General features: G+C 43.9%; 1 long non-coding RNA gene across 1 annotated transcript; it reads left to right on the forward strand.

Annotated features, from left to right (window-relative positions):
• The first annotated feature begins 7,995 nt into the window (after positions 1-7,995).
• On the forward strand, positions 7,996-9,217 carry LOC114623779. Its single transcript, XR_003711828.1, has 3 exons — positions 7,996-8,057; positions 8,532-8,771; positions 9,083-9,217. It is a non-coding gene; the product is annotated as an uncharacterized LOC114623779 (long non-coding RNA).
• The last annotated feature ends 298 nt before the right edge of the window (positions 9,218-9,515 follow it).

Raw genomic sequence — 9,515 nt, forward strand, 5'->3', positions numbered from 1 at the left:
TAAAAGAGCAACATGGGAGTTGGACACTCTGTGCCTGTTATTAGAGCCTTACAGGAGCTTCTGAAAGAACGAGGGCTGAAAGTTTCAGAAACTACATTAAAAGGATTCTTTAATGAAATAGACCGGATAGCTCCATGGTTTGCTCCAACGAGGTCGCTAACCATTGACAGTTGGGAGAAATTAGGGAGAGATATTGAGAGAGAAGCAGAAAAAAGAAAGCTGAAAGCAGGGACAAAGCCACTATGGAAACTAGTTAAAGCACGTATTCAAGACCAACGCTGTGAGAAGGCAGTACGTGAAGGACAGCGTGCACTGGCTGAGCATCAAGACAGCATGTCAGAAACAGAAAAAGGAGATGAGTCAGGGGCCCATGCCCAAAATGAAATAGAGGAAAAATTAGGGGCATGAAGGGAAAAGAGCTCTAAAAAGGAAAACATAAGGATCCGGAGGCGGAGCGCGCACAAAGTAACATCTACCTGCCTCTACAAGAGTTTGAACTTTTAGATAAAGTCAAGGTCCTCGACAAAAGAGGAGATAAAGTTCCCAGGTGAACTGGGATAATTAAGTCCGCGGGACGCGGCTATTTTGCTCTTCTCTGTAGATGAAGAGAGAGCAGGCAAGTTCGTGGTGTAGCGAACCGAAAGTGAATCTTTGGGAGGAATTTAGTTATGGGCGCTGCTCAGCCACACCCAATTTTTTTGGCTCTTCAGGAGCTGCTTTTATCAAGGAGTTTTAAGATAAAAAGCTCAACTCTGTTAACATTTTTGAATGAATGCGATACCATTGCACCCTGGTTCTTGGTATCAGGAAATCTTACAGTATCCTGCTGGGATAAGCTCGGCAGAGACCCTGACTTTGCTCAGGAACAGGGAACTTTGCAGAAGTTAGTGAGAAACTGTTTGGAAGATCAGAAATGCTGTAAGGTAGTTGAAGAGGGACAAACGGCCTTGGAAATGTTGCAGGAGCAGAGATTGGAGAGGGCTGCAGGTGAGAAGGGAGGCCTCAGTTCCTCCAGCTTATCTTGAAGCTGCCCAGGCTCCTCTGCCTGCTCAGCCTGCCAAGGTCATCATTAGCATACTTTCTTCTGAAAAGCTAAGCGCTGCCAAAGAGTTGTGGGCTTAGCAGATAAGGACACTAACATGCTAGCTTGGCTCATAGTGAGCGGGGCAGTGGTACTTTGCTCCCTGACTTTAGAGTGGCAGGGGTCCTAGTAGGGCAGTGTAGAGAAGTAAGCTAGAATAGTAAATGGAAACCTGAATCTTTTTTTTTTAGAAAAAATAAAAAATTACTCTGAGGTAAAATGTTTAAATAACTTTTCATCTTTAAGCTTGTCTCTCTGGGAGAGCTTCTGTCCTAAAGCTAAGAGTAGAAGCAGGATTATGAAGCTTCTCATTCATTGCAAGGATTGGAGTATGAAGCCACTCCTAGCATAAGTGCAAAAGAGTTAGTGTGGAGAGATCATGAGGGAAGAAAAGGTAGATTTCAGCCTTATGTTTTATCATTACCAGTGAACCTCTGGGGAAGAGACATCCTAAAGGGCATGGAATTAAGACTAACCAATGAATACTCTGCTCAGAGTCAGAAAATGATGAAAGACATGGAATATATTCCTGGACTTGGCCTGGAAAAGTTTCATCAAGGTATTTCCCAGCCTATTGAGACCAAAGGTCAGACCCACACAAAAGGGCTGTGTTTTTCCTAGAAGATGCAATACCCCTACCATGGAAATCAGAGGACGCCGTGTGGGTTCCTCAATGGCCTCTAACCTCTGAAAAATTAACTGCTGCTAAAGCTCTAGTAGATGTACAGCTAGCCCTTGGACATTTAGAGCCCACTCAATCTCCTTGGAATACTCCAATTTTTGTGATTAAAAAGAAGTCTGGAAAATGGAGACTTCTACATGATTTAAGGGCTATTAATAGTCAAATGCAAGTTATGGGAGCCATTCAGCATGGTTTACTACTTTTATCAGCATTACCTAAAGAATGGAACTTGATAATTGTAGATATTAAAGATTGTTTCTTTTCAATACCTTTAGTAATTGAAGATAGACAAAGATTTGCTTTTACGTTGCCATCCATTAACCGTGAGGAACCAGATTATAGATATCATTGGAAAGTCTTACCTCAAGGTATGGCTAATAGTCCCACTATATGTCAGTTATATGTGGGAAAAGCCTTAAGAATTATTAGAGATAAGTATCCTATATTGAGAATCTGACATTATATGGATGATGTATTGCTTTGTGGATCTAAGGAGGAAGACTTGTGCCTTGCCTATGCTGATTTAATAAAAGTATTTGAGAGTAAAGGTTTATTTATCGCACCAGAAAAGGTGCAGAAAGGCAACATAGGAGCATTCTTGGAAACTAATATACATCCTCAGTTTGTATCCCCACAGAAAATTACCATTCGTAGGGACCACCTTAAAACATTAAATGACTTTCAAAAACTTTTGGGAGATATTAATTGGATATGTCCCTATCTCAAAATTCCTTCAGCTGAATTAAAACCTTTATTTCCTATATTAGAAGGAGACAGTCATATCTCCTCACCTAGAAAACTAACGTATGCTGCCATAGTAGCTCTGCAGAAAGTAGAGGAAGCCATACAGCAAGCTCAATTAGTGAGGGTTCAGCCTAATGAACCTATTTTCTTATGTGTTTTTGACACAGTCACATTGCCTACAGCAGTGTTGTGGCAGCAGGGACCGTTGCTCTGGATTCATCCTCATGCATCACCAAATAAAACTTTAGATCATTATCCTACAGCTGTAGTAGAATTGGCATTAAAGGGGTTGCAGGCTTCTTTGACACACTTTGGGCAATACCCTGATACGCTTATAGTTCCATATACAACCCAGCAAGTTCTAGTGCTTTGCACAGCGATAGATATGTGAGCTATACTGAAATGTGTATTTCCAGGTCATATAGATAATCATTACCCACAACATCCGTTATTACAGTTTATGTCAAAACATCCTATAATTTTTCCTAAAGTAACTGCCAATGCCCCTATTCCAAAGTCTATAGATATCTATACAGATGGATCAAAGTCAGGCATTGGATGTTATGTGGCTGATTTTGCTAGCCCAGTAAAGTTTAAATTTGCTCCAGACACTCCGCAATTGGTAGAGTGTCAAGTGGTTTTAGAAGTCTTCAAGGCTTTCCCTGGTCCCATAAATATCATTTCTGATTCCCACTACGTGGTGAATGCAATTCGTATTCTAGAGGTCGCAGGTACAATAAAATCAACCAGTCCTGTGGCCCCCATTCTGAAACAAATACAACAGTGTATTTTATCTAGGAACTCAAAAATTTTTTATTCAACATATTAGAGCCCATACCTTATTACCAGGTCCCATGGTGCTGGGTAACGCTTTAGCTGATGCAACTACTCGCCAAGCATTCCCTGTTTTGCAAACGAATCTTACAGCTGCTCAGGAATTTCATAAACTGTTTCATGTTCCAGCCTCCACTCTCAGACTTAAATTTGGTATCCCAAGAGCTGCGGCTCGAGATATTACATTAAACTGTCAAAAATGTGTTGAATTTAACCACCCTCCATCCATTCGAGTAAACCCAAGAGGGCTTAGACCTTTAGATGTCTGGCAGATGGATGTGACACATATTAAACATTTTGGGAAATTACAATATATTCATGTATCTATAGATACTTGCTCTGGTATTATCCATGCTATACCTATGGCTGGAGAAAAGGTTTCTCATGTTATTGCCCACTGTTTAGAAGCTTGGGCAGCGTAGGGAAAACCTCGCCTGCTAAAGACTGATAATGGGCCTTCGTATACAGCTAAAACTTTTGTACAATTTTGTGTGCGCATGCAAGTGCAGCATCGTACTGGATTGCCATACAATCCTCAAGGTCAAGGCATCATTGAAAGAGCCAATCTAACTTTGAAAATGTATCTGCAAAAACAAAAAGGGGGAATTATGGAATCATCACTGGCTCCTAAAGCAGCCCTTGTCTCTAACTCTATTTACACTTAACTTTTTAAAACTGGATGAGAAGGGGCTGACTGCTGCTGACAGGCATAGTAATCCTGTGGAAGAGACACGGGAAACGGTGAAATGGAAAGATGTATTGACAAACTCATGGAGAGGCCTGGATCCAGTGCTTACCAGATCCAGGGGAGCTGTTTGTGTTTTCCCACAGATTGAAGAAAATCCTGTCTGGGTGCCAGCAAGATTAACCAGAGTTGTTGCGGAGCCAAGGACGTTTTCTAAGAAGAATGAAGAAGCTGTGGTGGACACTTTTAGTCATGATGACTTATGAAGAAGTGCTAAGTATTCAGTTATGGGCAATAGTTAGATCCTGGCCCGTACCTATGCCCATTCATGCCAGTTCTACTGTGTTGCCATTGTTTACTTCTACTCAATGTTTTATGGAAGTCCCGTGTGCTATGCCTATGGGACAAGAGCCTGTTTTATACAATGCCACTGCATTTCCATTGAATTTTACTCTCTGCTTTACTACTAAGGCTAAAGCTCATACTCCGTGTATTGTACTCAGGAACACCATGTTAACTAACTGGGTGGATCCTGTCTCATTTAGCAAGGTTGGTACCGGAGTCTTGGTTGAGGCACTAAAGCAGGTGTCAGCTGGTAAGATGGAAAGTTCAGGAAATATTTCTAATAATGACGGGGCCTTATTAAATATAACTACCATGTTGCTCCGGAGTAATGTTACTGCACCTTGGACATCACAATGGCCCAACCATAATGCAACATACAAGAAAGTTTTACCTTGGTGTCCCCCTGATCTATCTTTTCCTCCAGTTTTTATGCCATGTCAATCTAAAGAATCTCCTGACATGGAGATTGCTTCAGGGTTTGCCCTTTCACCTCCTATAAAATGGGCTGCTATCAACAAGACTGGTATTCGAACAGGAAGGCGAGATATATGGCCCTTTTATCAATGGATACTAACAAATATAGCTGGAGCCAGTACTAGCCTTTCTGCATTTGTCTCTATGCAAGGTCTATATCATGTGATACAAAATATCTCAGCCACCTGCTCTAATAATAGCTATCCTTATCTGGATAGGATTAAGGTAAATGGCGAGCTGGTGAATGCATCTGCCCCAGCTGCCCCTGTATGTGTTTCACCTCCATTTTTCTTTATATTGGCTGAGTTTGAAAATAATACAAGTTTTCTGAACTGTAGCGCAAATAATGTTACCTGCTACTTAGCTGAATGCTGGAATGGTTCTTTATCTTTGGCCTTAATAGTACATATACCTACTTTTGTGCCAATTCCTGTGGAAGCAGATCCAGATGATTTTCCTATAGCCACTTTATTTAGACAAAAAAGAGATTTTGGTATTACAGCTGCAATTGTGACTGCTGTAGCAGTATCAGCAGCAGCTACTGTGACTGCAGGTATAGCAATGGCCAATCAAGTAAATGCAGCTCAAACTGTTGATGCTTTAGTAGAAAGAGCTGCGGATGCTTTGGTTACACAGCATCAAATGAATGCTCATCTCACTTCTGGTATTCTTCTGGTTAATCAGAGAGTGGACCTTCTTCAAAGCAAATTGGAAGAGATTGTAGATATTGTACAGCTAAGTTGTGTTAGTCATACTAAACATATGTGCATTACCCCATTGAGGTATGATAATTCTACTTTTAAAGATGGTAACCTGTTGTCTAATTTTTTTAAAAGGCAATTGGTCTCAGCAAGCGGAGCGGTTGCAGAATCGTCTGTTGATGGAGATTATCGTACTGAATAGAACCCGCATCAATCCTATCACTGTGGGAGATTTTACTTCTTGGCTAACTTCTGCATTTTCCTACTTTAAGGAATGGATAGGGGTAGTTCTCTTTGGGGCTGCAGTTTGTTGCGGACTGGTATTGTATCTATGGTTGCTTTGCAAACTTAAATTTCGTCAACGAAGAGACAAAGTACTAATTACTCAAGCATTGCTAGCCCTCGAACAAGGTTCATCTCCTGAAATTTGGTTATCCATGTTAAAGAAATAGCCAGCAAACAGGTCCCTCAGCCATTGCACCCCAAGGGCTCAGCCCATTGCACTGGGTCGGTGAGGAGTCTTAGCCTGGCTGGTCCTTGTCTATGTAGCTCTGGTACCTGAATATTGAGGCAAACAGCCCTTGCACCCCTGGGAGATGACTCCATTGCACAGGGATGGGTGTTTGCATCTCTATCTGTCTCCCTTAGCCCTTGCACCCAGAGGACTTGTTTCCATTGCACCTGGTAGGGTAGGGAAGACTGTATTTAACTATCAGTCCTTGATCGCTTATTCCCCCAAGATGGAAATTGCTTGATCGGGCTTGAGTTTGAGTCATGATTGGTACCGTGCCAGACAGGCCAAGGGCAGCTCCATCTTAATAAAACAAAAGACACATCTCCCCAGGTTTGGATGAACCTGTTGCTGAAGGAATAGCAGCCTCGAACTTCAGTTCTTGCACCTCTTGGGGCTCAGTCCCATTGCACAAGAGAGAATGAGTCGAGCTGCCATAATTTTTCTCAGGCCAGCTGCCATTGATCCCAATGACGGGAGTAGGTTGATGCCATAAGCCAGGGGCACATCATCTAGGATTAAAGGTAGTGAGTCAACCCCATGACGGGAATAACGAGTGGCCATGACCTGGGTGCACAGTCTCTTGCACAGAGAATGCCAGGCATGGGTGCAACCCTCGTAGCCTAAGACAGGGAACTCACCCTTCCTTATTGGAATTTTGTCCTGTTGATGCTGGCTATGGGGGCACGTCAACTAGCCTAAGAGAGGGATATTGGCCAGTGCCTGCTCTTAAAAAATAAAATAGGGGGAGATGTAAGGAGCCGCCATTAGAAGATGGCGCTTGTTCCCTCTGTTTGAGGTGGAAAACAACTGCATTCAGAGTCGTAAACACCTGCTGTGAGCCTGCGTATCTTTCAGACGCAGCTCCTCACCCTCCCGAGCAGTATGTAAATGAAGTTCTGCAAGAAGCACCAATTAGACACTTATACACAGTTGGGATAACTATTTAAGCAGCACCCATTTCAGGCTTGGGGTCTTTCACTTTACAATCAATGGTGTGTTCCCCAATAAAGTGCGTGAGGAAGGATCCTGTTGTTGCGTCATCCTTGCTGGCGAGGCGGGCGCGACACAGTTTGGCATCAGATCTTCCGTTCTCTCATTACTGGATAAGTAGCATTATTTTGGCTGTCATTACTAGATTTTTAAAGCTAACCTTCAGTTTCTTCATCCTTAAAAATAAGGATATTAACAGATATGGACCTGGGTGACTTTCAGAAGAGACTCTTTTCTTAGTTTGTGAACTCAGTGCACAGACTCGCAGCTAAGCATTTGAGGTCAGCTCTTTTGTCTCATAGAGCTCCTTCATTCCATCCAATGCACTAACCATCAGAGGAGGCTTACCCCAATATGTTTACCTGTAACCCCAGTGCTTCTGTGGTAAGATGTGGGGAATCAGGGCCAGCAAGGTTAACACGTGCGACAGCTAACTGAGACTCCAGCACATCTCCTGGGGTGAGGTGGACTCTGGCAAACCCCTAGGGCAGCTGTCCTGAACCTTCTCAATGCTGTGACCTTTTCATACAGTTTCTCATGTTGTGGTGACCCTTCTCCCTACCACCATAAAATTACTTTTGTTGCTAGTTCATAGCTGCAATTTTACTGCTTTATGAATAGTAAATATCGAGTGTGCACAATATCAGATATGAAGCCCCGTGAAAGGGTTGTTTGACCTCCAAAGGTATTGAGACCCACAGGTTGAGAACCACTGCCCCAGGATGTTGCAAGAAAGCAGAGGGTTCTCATTAAGGTCTACGATGAACCCTTAGAAGAGTGATAGTGTGTTACAGAAGACTGTGGTGATGTTGGCTGATTTGTCTGAACACATCTGGGATTACAGAGTAGGAAGAGAGAGAGAGAGATCCTGGATCAACTTGGTGGATGACACATTAGCACAGAGAGCTCCGCTAGCCTCTGAAGAGCTCCATGGAAGGGCCAGTTGGATCCACTCCGAGCCATATCTGGGAATGAAGGTCCCCAAACTTGCCCACTGGAAATTCCAGGTAATGAATTAAAAGCCTAATTGGTTCCTGCCTGGCCTTTGCAGTAGGACAGGAAGTCTAACCTTGTTTGTGTCTGCTGCTTCTGGCGGGGTGGTGCTTCTTCACTCATTCAGAGTGATTGAACAAGGTCACCCCTCAAGAGCCCAGGTGCTGTGACCGAAGCCAACATCCACAAATCTCCACAAATATCTGTAGGCAGGGCTGAGTTGGACCTGAAGGGCTCAGAAAATCAGGGAGCCAGGGAGTAAGGGATGCATTTGAGGTATCTGCTGCTGCCGTCTCTCAACAACCCCCTCCCACAGCCTTAAAACTTCTGGGGCTGCTGGGAAAGAAATGAACAGATAGAAAAATTGTTTATATGGGATTTATTAGACTGGCTTGCACAATATGGTCTAGGTAGTCAACAATGGCTGTCTCACACTGGAGAGACCACAAGTGCAGTATTTGCTTAATCTATAGTGATATCTATCTCAGCGGTCCCAATATGATGCTGAAGGCCTGGAGGATTCCCAGATTGACATGGCAACAAGATAGATGGTACCAGGTAAGCCATTAATGTCAATCTTACAGGTCTTATTGCTACTAATCATTGTGCCTTCCAACTCACAAGGTATCCCCTTGCTGTGCATTCCATCCCAGTTCACTACCAGTTGGAGCTTTTCCTGCTGGACCCCACTGTCTCGTGCTGGGGATACCTGAGCAGCCTGCTGATAGGTAGGAGCTGGTTGGGGGAACTGGGAGGAATGGGGGCAGATCCCAAGGCCAGACTCCCCTTTCAGGCAGGCTAGCACACTGCAGATGTGTGAAGCACAGCACAGATTCCTCTGTTGCCGTCAGAGCTACAGGACTTAATGATAAGATGCTCCCAGGGGCTGCTAAAGGCGAGCTGGTCCAAGCAGGCAGCATCTGTGCTCAGCTTGCTGTCTTTGCTTGCGTCAGCAGCTCAGACATTAGCAGTAAGAAAAGACAGGACACAGAACTGTGATGAGCAAATATCTGAAAGTCCTTCATCCCTAATAACTCAGTAAACATGAGCCGTGGCCTGCACTGCCTGAAAAGCCAGCGGGAGGACACAGCAAGCCGTAGGCATGAGACAACACTCAGCGGAGGCATGCTGGCATCCCTAAGGCCTGACCCGGGCCTGAATCTCAGCTCACAGATGGAACCCCAGAACAATAACCAAGCCCTTGGTTCAGAAGAAGGAAACCCTGAATAAGTCATGGCCCTGACAAGGAGCCCAAATTGGTGGCTCAGGGACTGGATCCACGCCTGACTTTCCCAAGTTCCAGGGTCTCAAAATGACCCGTGGTTTCCTGAGTCACCTCAGTGGAACTTCTGTGCTGGATCTGGTGGGAGGTACAGGGCCTGCTCAGCTCACTGGATCTCTACAACAACAACAACAACAACGGATTGAAATGATGGCTGAGCAATTAAAAGCCCTTCTTGTTTGTGTAATGA

Source organism: Grammomys surdaster, unplaced genomic scaffold (genome assembly GCF_004785775.1).
Source record: "Grammomys surdaster isolate TR1022 unplaced genomic scaffold, NIH_TR_1.0 202, whole genome shotgun sequence".
NCBI lineage: Eukaryota > Metazoa > Chordata > Mammalia > Rodentia > Muridae > Grammomys > Grammomys surdaster.